Source organism: Alexandromys fortis, unplaced genomic scaffold (assembly GCF_014885135.2).
Source record: "Alexandromys fortis isolate MF-2015 unplaced genomic scaffold, M_Fortis_MF-2015_v1.1 scaffold_163, whole genome shotgun sequence".
Classification (NCBI taxonomy): domain Eukaryota; kingdom Metazoa; phylum Chordata; class Mammalia; order Rodentia; family Cricetidae; genus Alexandromys; species Alexandromys fortis.
Genome location: NW_026068085.1, coordinates 1,124,462 through 1,148,479, shown reverse-complemented (window position 1 = coordinate 1,148,479; position 24,018 = coordinate 1,124,462). Strand labels below are relative to the sequence as shown.

The 24,018-nt window shown below is 38.3% G+C and overlaps 1 protein-coding gene across 2 annotated transcripts in view; it reads left to right on the top strand.

Annotated features, from left to right (window-relative positions):
• Positions 1-24,018, top strand: part of Kiaa0825 (KIAA0825 ortholog) — a 414,990-nt gene that overhangs the window by 367,511 nt on the left and 23,461 nt on the right. The gene's annotated exons all lie outside the window — the stretch shown is intronic.

The following is a 24,018-nucleotide window of genomic DNA, read 5'->3' as shown; positions in this document are numbered from 1 at the left end:
CTGTACTACAAGTGGTGACCATGAAAACACCAGGTAATGCCTATTTTTCTCAATTGTATAGTTCCATTAATAATAACAAAGCCCTTACATTTCTCTCTGTGTGTACATGGATGCCATCATTAAAAGCAGGGTCTTTGGGGGCCAGTGAGATGGCTCGCGGAGGATTGTCAGATTTGACAGTCTGAGTACACACTCTGGCATCCAAATGACAGAAGAGAACTGAACACACAAGTCTTCCGACTGCCACACACAGTGAAACTCATGTGTACGTGGAGACATACACAGAAAAGTGCAAACAAAACTAAGGCCTTTGTTCACCCGAGGACATGGGGATAGTTCTGAGAAATCCCAACAGTGAGATGAAGTACATCTTAGGAATAATATAATGTCACCCATGGCGCTCAGAATAGATAACCTTTATCTCACAACAAATGGCTCCATGACAGAAAAAAAAAACAATAGCAACAAACCATGGCAGCCTGGGCTCACCATGCCGGTGCCAGCCTGGGCTTACCGTGCCGGTGCCAGCCTGGGCTTACCGTGCCGTGGCCACGGAGGCAGGTCAAGTCATAAGGAGCACGTCACAGTGGCTAGTTACCGCTGCATTCGTACACAGAACTTCAGTGCGTGTGTGGCCGTGCTTCCAATAAGACCCTAGCTTCACTGATAGTGATAAAGCTTTGCCGACTGTTCCCAGTAGGGACGTAAAAAACTCTACACACTGCAGCAATATTTCCATGCGTTTTGGGACTCACACTTCTTTCCCCAGCCTGGCATCTCTTTTCACCAATTGTGCAGTACAGTCTGTACTCTAAGTACTTCCCTCTCTGGAAAGGGACTGCTGGCCAGGTCTCTGACATTAAGATAGATCACCACCCATGCCACACTTCTAGAATATTTGACCTCTTAAACACCACCCCAGGTTCAGCCTTAAATGTTTATTTAAGGCGGAGCATGCACAAACACCACCCCAGGTTCAGCCTGCGTCTTCCTGCATTCATGTTCTTCCACTAAAGCATCTCATCCTCCAAATCTTCCACACATGGGTCTTGGAAACTTGCTTTCCTTTCCCTTCTCCATCCCTCTTTGTTTTTTCCATATCCTAACATTGCCATTTAATTTACAGAAAATGCAGCTCTGTCTTCTGAGTGCTCCGCAGCTGTTCAGGAGCTTATCCACTCCTGACGACGCGAAGGGCTCTGGGACCGAGGCTTCATGCCACTAAACCAGGCATCTTCCAAGAGGGCTAGTGCTCTCTTCCTTATATTAGCCAGGAATTCTGCGAGTCACTTCCAGAGCCTCGAGCACCTATTACCTCCACTTCAAGGAAAAACACTTCATTTTGTATGTTTTGAGCTTCCACGAGATAATTTTGAATACTTACTTAAAGAACACTTAAAAACTATTTTTAATATTTTTTTATTTTTTGAAATTATAATGGCATCATTTTCCCTTTCTTCCCTCAAACCCTCCCATGTATGTACACCTTCTTGCTTTTTGAAAATTATGTGACCTCTTTTTCTTTAATTTTTATTCACATTAATCACAAACTTCTCAGTCTGTATAATGCTAGTATATATATACATGTATGTATATATATATACACACACACATATATATGTATATGTTTTCAGGGATGATCATTTGGTTTTGGATAATCTTCCTTTACGTTTAAAACAATCAAAACAATTACTTAAGGCCTTGATATATGTGTTCAATGTACATATATTTATAAACAATTAGCAGTTTTAAGAGGCAGTGGACATGTGCTTTCCAAGTGATAGAGTAGTGAGGAGTAAATCAAAGCTATATATACATGTGTGTATTTTTTTCTTATAATTTATTAATGAATTAATCTATTCACACACAGATATATATGTATAAAACCACATATACTCAGTGGGAAAAGGAACTTGGCATGCATGCATGGTGACCTACATTTGAACCCAAGAACACACATTCACATACATGGTACACACACATACTACTACTACTATTACTACTACTACTAATAATAATAATAATAATAAAATAAATAAAAGTTTTAGTGGTAGAAAATAAATCAAAACTGAAGAGATGGGGAAAGAGCTGTAGCTGAACTGCTCTGATGGTGGTATTTTTATATTTGGTGTTAAGCTTGGTGGGTTCTTAGTTAATTGGCTTCCACCTGAAGTTAACCTGAGAGGTGGAGCAAGAGCAGATGTTTTTATGGGATCTGTAGGTAGATAGCAGAAGAATTGCTGTAAGGAAGAGACAGTAAGCAGTAAGAAATGCATGGTCAAGTCAGGTTCACAACAGATAAAGGAAGTTCACACCAGGAAGAAGGCCTGACCCCAAGAATTAATCCTGGAGAGAAATAAAGAAAATGACGGTCTTGTTCTCACAGCCATGCCTCTAGGTGAGGACTACCTTATGAAGACATGGACTTTGATGGCAGGATTTCAGTGGCCCCCAAACACTTCTTCCACAGAAATGCAGACACTAGCCATTGCATCTCAGGCAGCAGGCTAGAAAGATAGCCAGGGATGCTCAGAAACACAGACAGCTCCCTGCTAGCATATTAGTGTATGTCACTGTTAACATTGTAACCTACCCATGAGTAGACCTCTGAGGAATAATGCAGCCTATTCGTTAAAGGAAAGAAGCTTACATGGGATAAATGTGAGTTAAGATTGTAACTGGTAAAAATTTTATCTTGGTCCTATAATATAATACTTGGTTCCATAAAATATACTTGAGCTTTTAGTATTCACTATATGTGACTTATATTTGTTTTATATATAACAACACATCATTTTTCCTTAAATATTTCAAATAGAAAATTCTCATTTTAAAAAAAATTAGGAAAATCCTTTGTGCTCTCTTTTTATATGAAATCGGTGTTAAATTCTTCATTAAAATTTATTGAGTAGGTCGGATTAAAGAGACCCTGAGTGCTATAGTGGCGTATTTATTTATGTCTTCTCTTGTTTGGAAAAGGATTTAAGATGATAAGTATACACTCACTTCTGATTATAACACAGATTCCTTCATGAGGAAATAAATCAAATGTGAAAATTTTTTAGAATAAGCTTTAAATAATTAGATCTAATTAACACAGTGTATGGAAAGATCGCTGAGTTGTGGTCAGGATAGATTCTACATATGCTGTGCAGCTCCATGACATTGAGTCATTTCATCTCTCATTTTCATGATTTGTTTTTATTTCTATTTATGAGTATGTGTGGATGTTTGTATGAGCATATACATCCTATGTGCAGGTCCCCAAGGAAGCCAGGTCCTCTGTAGCTGGAGTTACAGGTGTGAGCCATGCGACATGAGTGCTGAGAACCAAATGGGTTCTCTGAAAGGGCAGCAAGTGCTCTTAATTGCTTGAGTATCTCTCTAGACCCCTTTGCTGTGGGAGAATGCTCTTGTACACTGTAAGAATGTGCCACTCATATCGGTTTAATAAAATGCTGATTGGCTAGTAGCCAGGCAGGAAGTATAGGTGGGGTAATCAGACTAGGAGAATTCTGGGAAGAGGAAAGGGAGAGAGTCAGCCACCAGCCAAACACAAAGGAAGCAAGATGAGAATGTCTTTCTTAGAAAAGGTACCAAGCCACATGGTTACATATAGACAAGAATTATGGGTTAATTTTAGTTGTTAAGAGTTAGTTAATAATAAGCCTACACTAATAGGCCAAATGGTTTATAATTAATATAAGCCTCTATGTGTTTATTTGGGACTGAATGGCTGTGGGACTGGGCAGGACAGTAACTTCTGACTACACCCCCTTCATCTTCTTAATCTTAGTATCTTTGCCTCTAGCCAAGAGAACATCAGAAAAACCTGAATTTTATATGGGTTAGGTAAAATGATGTAGGGACACTAAGTGTTCTGGTGCCTGATATGCACGTAGGCAGCTAAGGAAATGCCTTTAAAAATAGGCAAAGGGAGGCAATTTTCTGGTTGTAAAACTTCGGTAATGCATGTCAGACAGTAGGGAATAGGAAGATGAGTCTTGTCAGTCAGAAGAGTATCACGTAGGTGGCTCGTGGCAGTGGGTGGAGCTGAGGCTGCCCAGCACAGGTCATCCCACTGATGGAGAGGAGGAGGAGAGTGACCCAAAGTTCCGGAGTCAAGCAGTTCGCTCTACTTTGGATTTACCAAGTTTGATGTAACCAGAAGATGGCTGCATATACTTCACACAACTAGAGGCAAGTGAGGCTTGCCAGCAGGTTCCAGATTGAAGGTTCAGCTTCAAGGTGGGAAGCCTTGGAAACTCTCATAGGAAAAGCAACATGCAGGGCTGCAAGTCATGACTCAGAAGAGAATAAAAGCAAAGTATGTTGCCAGGAAACCTAGGACCATGGCATAGAGGGAAAGCGAGACTGACTGTCAGTGTAGAGTCTGAGAAGGGCAGAGTGAGGGGGGCAGACATCCTCAGGCAACTGATGAAAACTGATTCCTGGAATGAGAACTTTCGCCTATGGAAGCAAACTGTCTCGATTGCTTTGTGCTTTCTTTTGGGTGAGCGTCAGTAGCTGCTGATGATTTTGCATCTCTCTGTCTCTCACATCCACATATTTTGGGTCCTAAAAAAGCAAATCATCTCCCTTTGTGCCCTTCAGAACAATCCAAGCAGTCCATATCTTAGGAGGCGCCCCAAAGCACTGAGAGACAGCAGAAAGAAAGAAACAAGAGGTAGTGTGGTACCCTCTCAGTTACTAGTCTTACAACCTATGAAAGTTTCTCAACTTCTCTGTGGCTCAGGTTTCTAGTCTAAGTTGAAAATGATAAAAATTCATGGGCTGTTGTGAGCACACAGTGGAATTAATGTATTCAAAGCTCTCAGATGAGTTCTGGCACATTATAAATGTAGTGTAAATAATCACTGTTACAATAGATAAGCACAGTTATACAAGAATTGGAGAGGATTAAACATAATGGCCAAAAGAAGAGATATTGGAGCTAGGTTCAAATCCCAGACATACCATTTACTAGGTGAGTAGCCTTGAACAAATTTTTTAGTCTCTATGGACCTCAATTTTTTTAACTATAAATTGTGAAAAATGCTTCCTAAGTGTGAGGATTAAGGGAATCAATACATGCAAAGCACTTAGTAATTAGTCGTCATTATTATCAGCTGTGGCTTGTCATTGACTCCACACACACACACACACACACACACACACACACCCTCTCCAGCACTGCTTGCAATCAGTCATTTGAGTACAGTCTGCAGTACTTCACATAGCCTAACTTACCCACCATAAACATTAAGACAGTACAGACATGGGTGGAGAGGAGTGGAGAGAAGCTAAAGATAGCCCTGAGAACATTGCCACTGTGGCTCTAGGCTGCTGTCACGTTTAAATGTCTAAGGAAGGTTTTCACTGCGTGTATTTGTGGGTCTGGGAACTGAGTGGTGTGTGCCAGTTGGGGATGAAGTCCTACAAGAGGGGGATACTATGCTCATTGATCTTCCCCAGAAACACCTCCTCCTCGTCCTCGCCAATGCGTGTGGAATGTATGTGGGTAATCAAACTGACCTCACCTGTATCTAGCTTCAGCCCTGGGGTGTTCAGAGAACACTGTTTACTGGATAAACTGAGCTCTTCTATCCCAATCATTTGGATGCCTCCGCCTCCTGATGCCTCACAATCAGCAAGTATCCATATGAAAAGATACTTTAAATAATCATTTCCTCAAAATAACAATCTATAAAACATAAATAGTAAATTTCTTTTTACCATAAAAGAAAATTAGATTATCGTAAATAGAGGCTATAAATCATTTGTGATATGTCTGAGCTTTTTATGTACCATAATAACTAATCACTTGGCTATCAGGGCACTAGGGAAACTACAATAAATTATATTTTGTGGGATATGCACCACATGAATGAAACCCGGGATATTATAGAAGTGACCTTCACCTTGCATGATGTCATAGAAAAAAATGATGCTGCCCAAATAACTTCATAGGGTTAATTAGTTTCGGAGAGCACACAGAGGCAGCGATGTCACAGGGCTTTTTTTTTTTTTATCTTTTTTTTTCCCGTGGGAAGTTGGGCTAATAAAAATGAAAAACATTTCAAGTAGCTGAGTAAGAAAGCAACGTTGCAGGGAGCTAGAAGGGCCTGCTTTGGCAAGTCTCCTCAGAAGGCCCAGTTCTCTTTTGTTTTCCACCCTTTTTGCATCTTTCCCCAACTACATGTGGGAATCTTTTAAATTTTCACTGTTTCCAGCCTGCCCTGATGGTGGATTTTTATTTTTTAATTTGCCAATGAACATATATTCCTTTAATCAGATAGGGAAGTCTACAGATAAGGAGACGTTTTTCTGTATAAAATATGCTGCTTTGTTTGGTCTCTGCACTTGGACCCCAGTGGGGGTGGAGGTAATGTTTCCACAGTCATGCTGATTTCACATGAATAAGTTTGCTGGTGTCAAAGGCGGCTGCAGTTCCGCACTGGCATCTGGGGTACAGAAGGCTAATTCTTCTGAATAGAGCCATTGATGATTACATTTGGGGGAAACTTAATCATAGAGTAATTAGGCTTTAATTCTTACAAAAACTTGCAATTAATTGCATCTTTTATACAACTTTTTTGTTTGATTTAAAATGCTGTGTACGTTAGTTATAGAAACAATTTAAATGTGGTTTTAATTAGAATTGTTTTATGATTTTAATGAGTCTTAAAAATCTTTTGATGAGCAGACTGTATGATTATGGTATTTTAAATGATTGGGTAAATGCATACTTTTATAGTTTACCTTTTAGGAAACTGTATTTTTATGGGAACTATCATTTTTTTCATGATGTATTATTTCATTTTAGTTTCAGTGGGAATGGGTGCTTAGTCCTGCCCCCAATCACCAAAATGTTTTCTTTCTAGAATAACATTGAACTTTCATGAAATCACAAGCATCAGGCTGTAGCCTAATATTGCAATTAAATTTGATCATAAAATATTTTTGTTTTAGAAGAAGAGAACCTGATTATTGCTAAAACTTTTACCTAGAAATTTAAATTTCTACATAACTTGGATTTGATAAATTACTTGCAAGCAGGACATCTTTCATAGGATGACAAACAAATGCGACTTTAGGCACTGACTTGAAATTTTTCATAGAATTTAATACTGAGTTATCACCTTGATACTGTGTTGTCACAGAACTAAAAGTGAGTACTCTCAATAAACATGGAGAGCTTTTAAATAGTATTTTAAGGTTAGCTTTCCTTTTTGAGTATGTCTTATTTTGTTCATACTACCTAAAGTAGCCAGCGCTTGGTGGTTTTCTGCAGCTTTTAAGGCTCCGTAGACAAGGGATGTCCTCACAGATGTTCTCACCTTCCACTCTATGGCACCGTTACCTCCCACCCTCTTAGCCTTCTCTTTCCAGCTTAGGTCAAATTATTTGCATGTGCCTAAAAAAATCAATCAAAACAAATCACATATCAAAAGAATATAGGAAGAAAATGTGGTCATAGCCATAGATAGAGCAAAACATCGAACACATTCCCAACTCAAAAAGAACTCAGTAAATTAGGAATGAAAAGAAACATACTCATTTCGATTATAAAAAGTCATAGTTAACATGATACAGGAAGACATGGTACTGAGCAAGAATGTCTTCTCTGGCCACTTCATTTCCTATTGTACTGGATATCTTACTACACTAAGACAAGAAAGACAGAATAAAACTGTTTTTATTTGCAGATGACAAGGTTGTATATAGAAAACTCCAAGGAACCCATAAGTAACTAGGAAATATAATAAATGTAGCCTTAACGCAGGATACAAAGTCAATATAAACATTTATCTCTACGTACTAGGAAGAGTCATTTTACAGTAGAAAGTTAATTGTACATATCCATGTAGAATAGCATAAAATGTTCTGAAATAAATATAACAAAATATGTGGATCACCTCCCTCTACACACAAAACCATAAAGTCTGTACTAGAGAGATGGCTTAGTGGATAAGAGCACTGGCTGCTCCTCCAGAAGACCCAGTTCAATCCCCAGAACCCATATGGTGACAACTACTCATAACTCCAGGTAGGTCCAGGGAATCTGATGCCTTCTTCTGGCCTCCTAGAATATCAGACATACTCATGATACATAGACATGCATGCAGGAGAAACACTCAATACACATACAATAATAATAACAAAAATTTTAAACCTGTAAAATGTGCCAAGCATAGTAATGCAGAGCTAGCAGCCTTTAATCCCTACACTCCTGAGGCAGAGCCAGATGGATCTCTGTGAGTTTGAGTATAGCCTAGTCTACATAAAGAATTTAAGGCAAGACTACATACTAAGATCCTATCTCAAAACAAGCAAACAAACAAACGAAAATCCTCTAAAATACTAGAAAAAAAATTAAAAGGAAGTAAAATAAATAAATTGAGAATACACCACAATTAAAGATTCAATTTCATTAAATTTGCTCCTTGAAAATTTCATATACATGTATGCCTCATGCCTGATACTCTTAGGCCACCCTCTCCTAATCTTTCCACCACTGTCAACCCTGTCCTTCCCTATACCTTACTGGTCAATATTCATGTCCCTTTTTGTTTTGTTCTGTGATCCCGCTGAATTCAACTAGAGCAATCTATATGACCAAAGCTTTTGAACAATTTTTAAAGTAATAGTCCTTTCAAAATAGTCTATAAATTTATACAGCCCTAATCAAAACCCAGAAATTGAGCAGATAAGGCAACACGTGCCTTTCCATCTGTCTTGTCAGGAAGCTCAAGCAGGAAGATTACAAATTTAAGGCTTGCTAGCCTGGACAATTCAACAAAACCATGTCTCAAAACTAAGATGAAAAGAACTAGGAATGTAGCTTAGTGGTAGAGCATTTGCCTAGCATGTGAAAAGCCCTGGGTTCAGTTTTTGGTACCACATACAGAAAAGACAGAGACAGAAAGACCAAGAGAACACATGCCAATAGGACTGGAAAAAGAATGGCTAAACCAGTTTAGGAATCAGTCTGACAGCAGCACCTCATGAAGTTATAAACAGAACAATTCTATCCTAAACAATTTACCCAAATTTGACCATCTGTGTCCAAAGAAAAAGGTGGTTTCAAGTGTTCAGAGAAACAAATGAGATGCAAATGTCCACGAGCTATGAAATGGGTGTGTAATTGTGACACATCTCCATTGCCAAATGTTACCTGAAAATACAACAAAATATTAATGACTCAAGAATATGAGTCCCTAAAATATGCTAAGTGAAAGGATCAAAGACAAAAGATGATTTACTATCCAATCCCATGATCTTTGGGATTTTTCAAATACCCTCACATTAACTCTGGGTGATTCTTGAAGCTTTTGCTCAATGCTCTGTGAAGTCCTTATAAACTGTATTGTCTTTGCATGCTTATTTCCCTGGTACACTCCTCAGTTTGCAGCCCAAACCTCCAAAGACCTAGTTAACATGTCTTCCTCACAGTATAGGGGAATGAAGTCTGAGGCCAGGTTGCCACCATGCCGACTCTGGTAAGGGTCCTCTCTGGGTTGCAGACAACCAATCTCTCATTGCTTCTTCACCTGGTGAAAAGAAGACAAGAGACTCCTCTGGATTTCTTTTTCTTTTTTACAAGGATATTATCCAGTTTGTGAGCTCTCCACCCTCAAGGCTGAAAAACCTTTCAAAGGATCCACCTCTAACAGTGCCACCAGGAAGGGATCTTAGTGTGTGAATGAGAGTAGAGACTCAGACCTCTGATCCTTTGCATGGCCATTGTACTCCTGTATTTTCATTTATGTGTGAAAATGGTTTAGTGACTTGGAAGCTACCATAATTTTGATGATTAAGAATTACTGGCAAATTGTCAGGGCAGAAGACACAATGTATAGATCTTGCAAACTGCCTTCTACAAAGTAAATCTCTGTTCTCAGACTTCTCTCTTCTTTTTAAATCCCTGTCTCATCTTTAGGAGATTCCTTAGTGTACCTTCTCTAGATTCACAACTGCCCTGCCCCCATTACTAGGAGTCTTCACTGAGGTCACTCTCATAGATCCCATGGAGTTTCCACTGACTAGGTTTCTACATTGCCCCTCCCCCACTGCAGTAGTCTCTCCCAGTACTCTCTCCTCCACCCCATCCCATCCCTACCTGATCATACATCCCTGCCTGTCCCGAGTCTGCCCACAAAATCTGCTCTATTTCCCCTTCCAGGGAAAGCCGTGAGTGCTCCCTTGAGCTCTCCTTGTTACTTAGCATCTGGGTCTGTACATTACTCTGCACTTACAAACTTAACAGGCAATGCTCACTTGTGAGTACATACTATGTCTTTTGGTTTTTTACTATTTCCATCCACTTGCCTGCAAATTTTATGATGTCTTTTTATTTTCAGCTGAGTAACACTCCACTGTGTGGATGTTTTCTTTATCCATTATTTGGTTGAGGAACATCTCAGTTGTTTCTAGTTTCTGGCTGTTATGAATAAAGTTGCTATGAACATAGTTGAGATAGTGTCCTTGTGATAGGATGCACCCTTTGAGCATATGCCCAAGAGTGGCATAGCTGTGAAGGTCCCAGGTTTCAAGTTAGGGTCCTCAGTTTGTGTTTATTTGATGTAGTTGGAACTATTAAGAAAATTAGATATAGTGGGAAGTTTTAGATCAGTGGATGTGACCTCTCAAACTAAGCTGGTAAGATGCTGGTCTCTTCTCTATTTTTCACTTATTTATAATACAGCATGGTTCTGCTCCTTTGCCAACCACTATGATGTGCTGTGCTCCAATAGGCTCATAGCAATAAGGCCACTTGCTCATAGGTGAAGACATTCAAGACTATTGCTAAAACAAACCATTCGTCTATTTATGTTGACTTGTCTCAAATATGTTACAATATAGAAAGCTGATGGATATGGCACTACTTCCTCTTTCTGTCTTTCCTTCGATCTGTCCATGGCATTTCTTAGAGTCCCCCATCCCTTTAGGTTTCATAATTTGCTGGAATCTCTAAAAACTCAGGGAAACACATGCTGACTTTTTAAAATCACTTTGCTATGAAGGATATTATGGGATAAGAATGAACAGTCACATGAAGATCCAGAGCATAGAAACTTCTGAAACGTGGAATAGGTGCTTAGATCCAACCCAACACACAGAATATTCACCAGTCAGAGGTTTTCTGATACTTGTGAGTTTTACATAGATACGAGCTATGTCAGGTAAGAATTTTATAGAGATTTTATTTCATAGGCATGATTGATTAAATTATTAGCTATTGGTATTCAATTCACTTTCTAGATCATCTCCCCTTTATGTAGGTCAGAGATGAGTCTGAAAATTTTGGTCCTTGGAGGGAAAAGTGGATAATTTGCTAAAATGAAGCAGAGGCAGGGACTGGAAGTGGAACAGACACATAAAACTTAGCAGAAGAAATCACATTCATGTTAGGTCATGAAAGATGAATGTTCACAGGAAAATATCAGCTCTTGCCTGACATGAATAATTGTCAGGGATCGCTAAGCCTCACCAAACAGAAGCTACAGGGACATCCAAAGGCCTTACAGAATGGTCAGGTTGAAGAGGCATCGGAGAAGATGACATTGGACATTGGACCATGAGCCCATCTGTAAAGAGATTTGTCTATGCAGATAAGTAGCCTAAATCTTAGTGGTGTGCAGTCACCAAAAAAAAAAACAAAAACCATCAGAGAGATGCAGCTGGGGCTATGACAGCACAGAAAAAGACAACTCCCTGCTGTTGTGACTATAAGGCAGAGAATCCAAGTTAAACATACCTTGGAGACAATTTGTCCTGCATCAAGTAACCTTTGAATCAATAGAAAACCTTCTCTTAAGATTTTCCTACATTTAGCCATTGTAAAACTATAAAGTATGAAATTGATATATCAGAATTTTGTTGTTTAATTGAAGATATCTTCTTCTCTCATACAATTTATCCCGACCACAATTTCTTCTCCCTCCATCCCACCCAGTCCCCCTAACTACCTCTGTCTTCCCCGGATCCACTCCCCCTCCATTTCCTCTTCAGAGGAGAACAGGCCTCCAAGAGACAACAGCCACGCAAGACAAAATGAGATACAATAAGACAAGACAATAACTATCATATCAAGGCTGGACAAGGCAACCCAAAAAGGAAGAGTCCCAAGAACAGACAAAAGAATCAGAGATATACCAGCTCCCAAACAGTGTTTTATTCTCTGTGAATGCAACTTTTGAAATATGCTGCACTTCATTATCATCACCTCGATGCAGGTCTGTTCTCTCCAAGCCATGGTTCTGCCTGCATTTGCCATGCCACACAGAGCATTGGTAATGCATTAGGTTAATAGAGCAATTATTTAATTGGCTGTAATTTCATTGGCATTCCTATTAGCTAAAGGAAAGTGGCTCAATCTCTGTTTACATTTGCAAAGCCAATATTATGGTTTAAATTATGGCCTTTGGATGAATTTGAAAATGAAAGCCTGATAATCCTTAAAGCAATATTTACAGAGGACTCTGTCTTTGTAAAGAATAAAAGGAATGGAAACTAGAATGCATTAAATCATATGGGCTTTTAAATATTCATCTTGCAATCAACTTCATGGTTTCCAGGCCATTATCTAACTTCCTAATACTTGTAGAGAAAGCCAACCCTCTTGCTTTAATTTTCCTATGAAAACATAAACTGTCACTACACATTCGCCTTTATTACTCTACTATGCAGGAATTCCAGATAAAATGCTCACAATGCAAATGGTTATCCTCAGAAGAAATCCTGCTAACATACTCCACTTCAAAACATAGACATTTTCGTAAGCAACCTCTGGTTGTAAACTAAGCCTCTTCTGATCACCCAATAAAATAACGGGAAAAGACTAAAATTGTTCCAATTCTGAAGACAGTATGTCAGGAAGCCTAATGTCGATTTCCTGTGAGCTGTAAGATGCTGAAGTGGTCTTGTATTGTCTCTCCTACATTAAAGATGAATCACCCAAAGCACTGAAATAATGCTTGTGAAAATATGCTGTGGCATAAAGGAAAGTCAAATCACACACACATACTAAAATACAACTGCAAGATGCTTAAAAAAATACCTCAAACAATGCTATGAGAATCTTCTATGATACTGAATAAAATCAAGTTAACAATATATAAGGCCTGGTTAATTTCAAGAGGTAGAAGAAGATTTTACATACCCAAGCAAGGGGGAAATAAAGTTAGTACCTAGCAAGGAAACAAAGAAGACCGGGTTTCAACTTCTCTGGGTATTAAATCTGTACAATTATTTGGCAACATCTGCAGCATTGTTCAGCACCACAGCTTCTTCTATGATTGACAGATGAATGCCAAAAGAGCATGTAGGTTTCCAGACACCCCTCACACAGGGTTTTCTTATGTTAACATCTCACATATCCAAAGGACCTAATAAAAACTCAGAAATTAGCACTGGTTGTTGGAAGCCCTGCCGTGTAAAGTATGGAACTGTTTTCAGAACTCACCATCTTTTCCGTAAGTGTCCCCTGTTGCTTAGCATCCCACATCTCAGTTAGTCATCCACAGGATGCAACAATTTCTGTCTTTCTTTGTTATGATGTTGCCTCTTTTGGAGGATACTCAGTTATATGGAAGGTTGTGCCCTTGTTAATTTTTTATTTGGTGCTTTCTCCTGGTTAGATGAAAATTATACGTTAGTAAAAAGCCACATGTTCTATCTAGGGTATCACACTAGGATCGGGTCATGTTAGCATGTTTTATTTCTGGTGAGGCCATGCTTGATCACGGTTAAGTTGTTGTTCCATAGAACCTTTCAGGGTAAAGTTAAATGATATTTCATTTATAATGACTACATCTGAATATTAACCTTCATCAGGCGATGAAAGGAGACAGAGACAGAGACACACATTGGAGCACCGGACTGAAATCTCAAGGTCCAAATCAGGAGAAGAAGGAGAGAGAGCACGAGCAAGGACCTCAGGACCGCGAGGGGTGCACCCACACACTGAGACAATGGGGATGTTCTATCGGGAACTCACCAAGGCCAGCTGGCCTGGGTCTGAAAAAGCTTGGGTTAAAACTGGTCTTGCTGAACATAGTTGACAATGAGGACTACTGAGATCTCAAGAACAATGGCAATGGGTTTTTGATCCTACTGCATGTATTGGCTTTGTGGGAGACTAGGCAGTATGGATGCTCACCTTACTAGACCTGGATGGAGGTGGGTGGTCTTTGGACTTCCCACAGGGCAGGGAACCCTGATGGCTCTTTGGGCTGACGAGGGAGGGAGACTTGATTGGGGGAGGGGGAGGGAAATGGGAAGCGGAGGCGGGGAGGAGGCAGAAATTTTTAATAATAATAAAATAAAATAAAAATAACAGAATTATATTATAAAGTTCATTAAAGTTATCTAAATAAGATATTTTCTTTATTAATTAATCTTCTAAAATGTTGTGACCTATGGATGTGTGCATATATTTGTCTTTTTTCTTTTCTTTTTTTTTTTGAGATTATAATTGCGCCATTTCTCCTTTCCCTTTCCTCCATCCAAACTCTCCCATACACCTCTCCTTGCTCTCTTTAAATTTCATGGCCACTTTTTCATTAATTATATCTTAGTTTTTGTTATACTGCTGTGAAGAGACACCATGGCCATGGCAACTCTTACAAAAGAAAGCATTCACTAGGGCTTACTTACCCTTTCAGAGATTTAGTCTGTTATCATCATGGCAGAGAATGCAGGCAAACGTTGCTGAAAAAATATCTGAGAGTTTTACCTCCAAATCTGCAGACATCAGGAAGAAATAGGGCTACTCGGCCTGTCATGGACTTTTGAAACCTCAAGGGCCACTGCGAGTGATGTACTTGTTCCAATAAGGCCAAACCTCTTAATCCTTCTCAAGTAGTACCATTCTCTGATGACTAAGAATTCACATATATGAGCCCACGGGAGGCATTCTTATTCAAAACACTACAAAGTATTATTACATGGATATATATATAATATTAATATTAATATATATTCCTAAATATAACCTGATCAATCTGCATGGTGTTACTCGTAAGTATCTTTTTAGTGCTGACCATCTGGTGTTAGATAACCAATGGTATGCTGTTCCCTGGGGAAGATCATCTTACCTTCTCCCAGCTTTCCTCACATGCCTATAGTTCTTTGTGTAGGGTTGAGACCTCGTGATCTTTCTTTCCCTGGCATATCTGTTGTTGCCTTGTGCAGCTAATGCTTATAGACAGTCAGTCGTAAGACCTTATGGGCATAATTTCTAACATTCCTAAGAAACACAGTTTGACAGTAAACTTCCTGATCCTCTGGCTCTTACTATCTTTCTGCTCCCTTTTCCACAATGTTCCCTAAGCCTTGGGCATAGGAGTGTTTGTTTAGATGTAGCAATTGGAACTGGGCTCCACAGCTCTGTATTTTGATTGCTTGATTGTCTGTTGTAATTGTCTCTATTGTAAAGAGATGTTTCCTTGAGAGGTGAAGACTATACTTAACTGAGGCTATAAGGCCAAATATTTAGAATGTATTTAAGTATTATGCTAATTTGATAAAGTGATGGTTGTCAGTTCTCCTTCAAGATTGATGACTTCACTAGCCCTGGGTAGTTGACTAGGTTTCCAGTACCAGGAATGATTTCACTTTTGTTAAACAAGTTTTAAGTCAATAAGAGAGCTGTTGGTTACCAAAAAGTAATGTGTGCCACTCTGAACCCTTAGGTTATGTCCCATACTGGCCATTGTTGTGGTTCATAGGTGTCATATCTGGGTAGAACTGTTGTTCTTCTCTCCTTTGGAAGTGTGGTACATTCTGATACCATGAAAGCTAGGCCTCAGGGAGGAGGGATCTAGGTCAGTTCCAGCTCAGGCCTCTGGGTCAAGTTTCTGAAGTGCATGCTGTGTTCAGCAATGTGGGCTAACCTTCTACCTCTGGGGGTAGCCCAGGGCAATAGCAATAGGCTGCATGTTTCTATTGATCAATGTGCTTCCTTTTGTGCCAATACAATACTGTTTTTATTACTATAGCTTTGTACTAAAACTTGAAATTGGGGATGGAGATACCTTCAGCATTACTTTTACTTTTCAGGATTTTTTTTAATATATTCTGGGGTTTTTGTATTTTTATATGAAGCTGAAAACTGTCCTTTCTTGATCTGTGAGGAATTGTGTTGGACTTTTGATGGAGACTACAATGAATCTCTAGATTGCATTGGTAGTATGGCTGTTTTTAACTGTGTCCATCCTATCAATTCATGAGAATGAGAGATCTTTCCATCTTCTAATTCCAGGAAGATTTTTATTTCTTTCTTGACTTTTTTCATTGACTTGTTCATCACTCAGCAATGAGCTGTTTAATCTCCATTAGTTTGTGTATTTACTAAAGATCTGTTTGCTATCAATTTTTAGTTTTATTGCATTTTGGTCAGGTAGAATACAAGGAGTGATTTCCATCTTTTTGAATTTCTAAACATTTGCCTTGTGTCCCAGGATGTGGTCTGTTATAGAGAAGCTTGCATTTGCTGCTGAGGAGAATGTGTATTCTTTGGGGTTTGGGTGAAATATTATGTAGATATCTGTTAAGTCCATTTGATACGTGTCTTCGTTAGGGTTACTCTTTCTGTGATAAACATCATGAGCAAAAGCAACTTATGGAGGAAAAGATTTATTTGGTTTACTTGGTTTTCACTTTCACATCACAGTTCATTATCAAAAGAAATCCAGGATAGGAACTCGAGCAATGCAGGAACCTGGAGGCAGGAGCTGATGCAGAAGCCATGGAAGAGTGCTGCTTACTGGCTTGCTCCTTGTGGCTTGTTCAGCCTGCATTTTTATAGGATCCAGGAACACCAGCCCAGGGCTGGCACCACCCACGATGAGCTGGACCCTCTCCCATCAATCACTAATTAAGAAAATGCCCTACAGGCCTGACTACAGCTCAGTCTTATGAAAACATTTTCTTTATTTAAATTCCTTCTTCTCAAGATATGAGCTTGTGTTAAGTTGACAAAAAACTATCCAATGTGATGTATGGTCAAAGTTAATTCTGTTTCTCTGTTTATTTTTTGTCCAGATAACCTGTCAATTGGTTCTGTATACTTAGCATTTTATGGATTTGTTTTCCTGGTCTTTTCTATTGGTGTCCTGTGTGCTTTTTGTATTTGTATGGGTGTGTCTTTCCCTAGTTTGGGAATTCTTCTATCATTGAAAACCAGATCCATTTCATTCACTTGAGATGCTTTTTCTTCTCTATGCCTATAAATAAAAGGATTTGGCTTTATTCATGGTGTCTCACATTTCCTGTGTGTTTTATCCTCTTATTATTATTCTCTGCATATTTGGTCTAAATGCATTTTCCTTTATTTTTAACTCCTGATATTCTAACTTCTCTTTTCATTCTACGTGTGAGGCTTTCTTTTGAGTTTTTGAGTTGGGCTATTGTGTTTTCAATTTTATCTTCATTTCAGCTTCAGTCCTCCTCAGTGTTTCTGTCTCCTGATTATATCATTTCTGTCAGCCTTATGTTTGTGTTTTCTTAGGCATTTTCAGATGTTAATTCTCCTTGATTTTGCTAAACTGTTTGTGTCTTCTTTAAAATCCTGAATTCTTTGATGAAGTTTATGATTGTTACTCTTAATTATGCATCCCTGAGTTCATCTAGGTCATTCTCATTGGCAAACATTTCTACAAGACTGGTAGCTTTGGAGCACAGATACAGGCTTGACCTTTTGTATTGGTGGTATATTTTTATTAGCTCTAGGCATATAGATTTCTTTTCCTAGTTCTGAGTCTGATATGAACACAGTAGGTTAATGCAGAAGAGGATCATACAGGCAAGTTCAGCCTGTATTGATGGAAGCATTGATGGAAATGGCCTGGGTGAAATGAAGTCACATGGACAGAGGGGGCTAGAGTTCAAGACATTCTTACTGGTCCAACCTATAGCATGGTGATAGATTTGGCTGAGTGGGAAGGTGGTATGTGGGAAGGGTCTTATGGTTTGGGGATTATAGAAATTCTGAGAAGCCTAGAGATGTTGACAGAAAAAGCAGGGAAAGTCAAAGAAGGCTGGAGCATTAGATATAAGATCATGGCTAAATTTGGCAGGTTTGGGAGAATGTGTGGACGGGTAGATGAGGGAGAGTCATTGAGTTAGACTCTAAAGAATGAAGTGGGGAGTCTGAAGGGTTCTGCTTGTGGTGGCAGGTAGGGCAGGTCCTGGCAGAATCCTAAAGTTTGGGTTTTTCTTTCCTTTTTTTTTTGATGTTGTTTAAATGTATTGTAATACATTAGCAAAAACTCATAACATAAATTTAGATAGGAGTGGAAGTAAATTCTGAATGTTAGCTGCCTATAATTAAATTACATTTCCTATGTTTGATGTTTAAAGAAATTTGAGACACAGCAAGTTCCAACAGTAATGAGTCTGCTCACATTGTATTAAGCATCATAAGACTGAGAAGAGAAAACTTTCAAACTCAGTACCTTTGGCAGTCACGTGCTGGCTCCCCTGGGTCATTAATGTGCTAGATTCCCACAGTATCCCTTTTTATCGTCCATCTTTTGGCTGGTGTTAAGGAAGAATTGGTCTGTGATAGCTTTTTACATTTTTTAATGATAATTCTGAAGTGTTAGGAAAGGCTCCCTTGAGTATTTATCGTGTGTAAGTGGAAGTGTTTGTCATTAGTGACTGAATTTTCAATGAAGTTATTAAATTTCTGTGGACATTGTCATTCCTGTTGCATTTGCTTAGACCAGGAAAGGTTTGAACACCAAAGAAAATATAATAAATTTGATATGAAAATTTGTATTGTAATACATTAGCAAAAACTCATAACATAAATTTAGATAGGAGTGGAAGTAAATTCTGAATGTTAGCTGCCTATAATTAAATTACATTTCCTATGTTTGAACCTGAATTACAGGTTATAGCAAATAGGCTAGGGAACCTTGGATAATGAACAATTAGCAATTTTGTTTAGTAAGTATCTTACTATCTTATTTTGTGTTGTTGTTTTTGCTTTTGTGTTTTTGAGACATAGACTCATACATAACTCAGGCTGGCTTTGAACTTGATTATAACCCATACTATCTCAAATTCATGATTCTCCTGCCTATGAAGAAAGATGCTTAAATGAAATCCCACACTAGCTCAGAATTGAGTATAATAGATGGTTATCTATTTAGGGGTAGACTCACAGATCACAATCCTCTGCTGGAATGGGGAACAGCAACAGAATCCCACAGCCAAAAAAGAGGCTAGATGAGTACTATAGTATAAGAGGCCACACCCAAGTGAGCAGGTAACTTAAAGGATACTGGAGATAGGAATTCCTACACACCTCCCCCTTTTGCTTAAATAAGAAAGTTCTAAGCTTAGTACAAAGTTATATACAGTAAGAACAAATATCAGGTATATAAAAATTAGAATTACAGCCAGCATAAACAATATCAATTAAGACACATATGATAAATGTTGCAATAATTATCCAATCCTAATGAATTTAAGTCTTGTATAAAATAACTTGGCCAAGTCATGAGAGGAAAGTAACTACGACTATCTAGTCTTCAACTCCATCAAAGACCCAAGAAGGGAAATACTATTACTTGAGTAAGCAGAAAGTGCAGCCAAGCAACTTCCAAAATGTATAACAAATGACAGAGACAGCTGGCTACCTGGGCAATCACCCAAAGTCTCATTTGCAATATTGGAGCAACCAACTTTTTCTAAGGCCTAGAGTAACTGACAGACCATTTTCAGAAGCAGGAAATTTTTCAAAACTTTCTTTCCCTGTCTTGGCACGATTTGTTTTTTCCTTGTATCCTGCTTGTCCTGTCCAGACATCGTGCATTTGGTCAGTGGTTGATGCATGGGCACTTTCTTGTCCAAAAGCCACTTTTGCTAAGAAGAAAACAAGCTTCAAGTGGAGTGTCTTCTGCGCTCAACATTCTCTCAGGAATAGATTGGTATTGCCAAGAACCATTGTGTCTCACTTAAACAGAACCCTAAGTTATTTAAATGCCATATTCTACAGCTCTTTGAAGTGGTTGAAGATTACCTATCTATGTATCTAAAGAACCTGATTAGTCTAAATATGACAAACATATAGATCAATATGACTATATGACAATATGATCTATAATTATTAATACTGATATAACTTAAATTAAGACTTCATAATAGAATATTATACAATAAACAACTGTGCAAGAAATGAGGACAATGACCTCAAAATGTAAACAATGTATAAGTATCTTGATCAGAGGTAGATATGTATGTTGCAATATGAAAAAATATATCCTAAAATTGTATCAATATACAAAATGACTTAAACAGAGGTAGAAGCATATATGCATACAATATGACAAAATAACTTTGCCTAGATATACAAATATTGTAGACAAAAATAGGAACATACTCAATATAATTTTAGCTTGTATCAGTATACAAGAATCTATACCAATGTAAATTACCTATAAACAGTAGCTCACAAGTATTCACTCTATTATGCACTATTATTATTAGAGTGACATCACACTAATCTATTATCCTATCCAATTTCCTCTTTTTTCCCAAAGAGATGCCTGAGCCTACATAATTTCTCCACAACCCCCAACCTTATACCAATTGTAATCAACCCCTAAAAGATGTCCCTAACCCTAAGGACAAACTTTGTTGGTAAAGGGGAGGTCGTCTTCTAGAATTACTTCCAGGTTTCATGAGGCTGATGTTCTTTCTTTGGGACCCTGTGAAAGTAAGATGATGATTAAGTTCTGGTATAATTGCAAATACTCTCTGAGTGTTCTGTAGGGTTTTTCTGAGGTTTTTATTCAGAGTTCTGGCCAGAATGTTGTAAAAAATGTGAACCATTTCAGCTAACCAAGTTGGAATCATCTTGAGCAGCTGGTACCCAAAACAGGTCTTATAGTAGCACTATCAGGTAGAGTTGTTGTTGTGAAGCCCCATCTTCTTCACGGAAACATCAAAGATTACTGCAGGAAAATTCGTTGTTCATTGTGGAAAACTTAAACATTATTTATATAAACATTTACAGACATATATATTCAATGAAAAGTATGATGGAGACAAAAATAGGTATGAAGAAAAGTCAATTTTTTCTAAATTCTTTCTTCTTTCTGTCCCATACTAGATGGTTCTTGAGATGAGACAGAAACTCCAAATTTTTCTTTTAACAACATGCTTGGATTTGGAGAAGAACAGAACCGTTGTCCAACTTCAAAGCCAGCTCTCTGTATATTCATGTGTGTGTGTGTGTGTGTGTGTGTGTGTGTGTGTGTGTGTTGATCACCTGTCCTTGCAAGTCATAATCCTTTTTCTTGATGATCCTTACTGGATAGTTATTTTTGCTTCTGTCAGCATCCAAGCATCCAAGGTCTCTTGAACTTTTGAAGATGTCTATTTTCCTGTAAAGACAAGAGCAGAACCCTACCTTGACCCTATATAGTTTCCCTAACTATATATGGTAAGGTTGTCACCCCTGTGGATGAGCTGTCATTTATCTTCCTCATGAGATTTCTGTATTTCAAAGCTAATCTTTAGTAATTTTGATGTCCATAGTTTTTTGTCTCTTATGGGAAAAAGAGCAAAACCCCTTCCCCAATGTCGCACATCTCCTGGCTTCCATTGTAAGGTCAATACATCCTTGAAATATACTGGCTGATTTAATTCAGAAGACTTTTCTATTATGCAATGTCTCTCTGCTGCCATTTTCCCATTCTCATTGACATTAAGAAAATTCAAGGTTAATAATTCATTATGTAATCTATTGCTGGGGGTATTTTCCATCACTTTCTGTTTAAAATATCCTTTATAGTTCAATTTGATCTTTGTACAACTGCCTGACTTGTAGGATTTTGTGGTGTACCTGTAATATGCTTTATATTATAATAAGCAAAAATCTGTTTTATTTTCTTAGAGACATATGCTGGACCACTATCTGTCTTTATTTGTGCAGGTATACCCATGACGGCCATAACTTCTAATAAATGTGTGATTACTGAATCAGTCTTTTCTGAGCTTAAAGCAGTTGCCCACTGAAAACCTAAATAAGTGTCAATGGTGTGGTGTACATATCTTAATTTTCCAAATTCTGCAAAGTGGAACACATCCATCTGCCAGATTTCATTCCTTTGAGTATGCTTTGGGTTAGTCCCTGAAGGTAGTGGTGTTTGGATATAGAAAGAGCAAGTAGGACATAGCTTTATAGTCTCCTTAGCTTGTTGCTATGTGCTAGAAAACTCTTTTTTTAAACCATTGCTATTGACATGATGTTTCTTATGTAATTCTGAGGCCTTCCACCCACTTCCAATCAGAAATCAATCATTTCTACATTGCCTTGTGCTAGAGGACCTGGCAGACCCATATGGGGTTGCATTGTATTATGTATATGGGACAAAGCCTATTCCTGATTATACTTGAACCTTTATGAATAATAACGTCAATTCTGTATCATTTTGTATAAATTCAGTGGTTTCAATATGCAAGACAACTCTTTCTGCATATTATGAATCAATAACTTTATTAAGAGGTTCTTTAAAATCTTTTAGCACCATGAGAATAGCATATAATTCTGCCTTCTGGTCAGAATTATAAGGACTTTGCTCTGTTGCAGGAGGTCCTTCCACTCCTCCAGCCAATAGCCGCTGAGATACCAGCCCATTGGGGCGTGGTCTCTCTCCCTTTAAAAAAGCAGCCACTTCCCTCTTCTCTCTCTCTTACTTCCTGCTCCACTTCCGGCAACTAGACTCCCTTCCTGATTGTGCAGAGGGCTGTTGTCTGGGACGGTGATCTGTAAGTTTTTTCCCCTTTAAATAAATAACCATTCTATTAATCATAACTCCAAACTGGTGTGGGATTGTTTGTGACTTACACCTTCACTTTCATTGCTCCACCTTACTTAAATATTATGTTTTGTAACCTGCCTTCCCTGATTTATTTGGATGTCTCCTCATACCTTTGGAGATTGCTTCTCCTACCCAAGATTCAGCATTATAGTCAAATGTCTCAATGTTCATTGTATGTAGGATCCATTCATCCATTAGTGCTGATCTAACCTTTAAAAGCCCAAGTATTTTTTTTTTTTTTGCATTCTAAGTTGGCATTTTCAAAAGCCAGAGATTCAATAAGTACTTATCTAGCATCTGGGTCTGTTATTCCTATTTGTACAGCCTTAGCTTATCTTTGTAAAAAGGCACTCAAGAGTTCTCTCTGGCCCTGTGTAACACTGGTATGTGATTCAATTAGTTTTTCTAGTTCTTGAATCCTCACCCAAGCATTTAAGGCTGCTTTGTGGCTTAGGGACAATATTCACGATATATTCAATGAAAAGTATGATAGATAGGAAGAAAAGCAAAGATGTTTTCTAACTCATATTTCTTTCTGTCCCATATCATGGCTCTTGACATGAGACAGAAACTTCAGAAACTCTGGGTTTTTCTCTTTCTAACAGGCTTGGAATTGGAGAAGGACTGAGCCAGAGTCCAACTTCAAAACCAGCTCTACATATTTATAAAGAAATGTTTAATAAGACATATATATATAAAAATTAATACTTACAAAATGTGTCCATCCATCAGTAATTAAATATTCAGGGTCCCTTAATTTCTTTTGAGATGAGCATTTTCCTGTGGAGATAAGAAAAGAACCCTGCCCCCAACCTATCTGTATTCCTTACCATCAGTATGCTCACCATCCTTGTGAGTTAATTGTTATTTATCTTTTCCAAGTGGCTTCTCTTCTTCATACCGAACCTTTATTAATTTTGACGGTATCCACAATTTTTCCTCACCTGTGGCAATAAGAGCAAAACCCTTCCCCAACGCAGCACATCTCCTGGCTTCCATTGTGAGGTCAGCACATCCTTGAAATAAACTGGTTGATTTAGTTCAGTAGACTTTTCCATTATCCAATGTCTTTCTGCAGCCGTTGTTCCCTTCTCATTAGCGTTGAGAAAATTCAAGGTTAACAAAGCATTATGTAACCTATTTCTGGGGGTGTTTTCCACCCCTTTCTGTTTGTTCA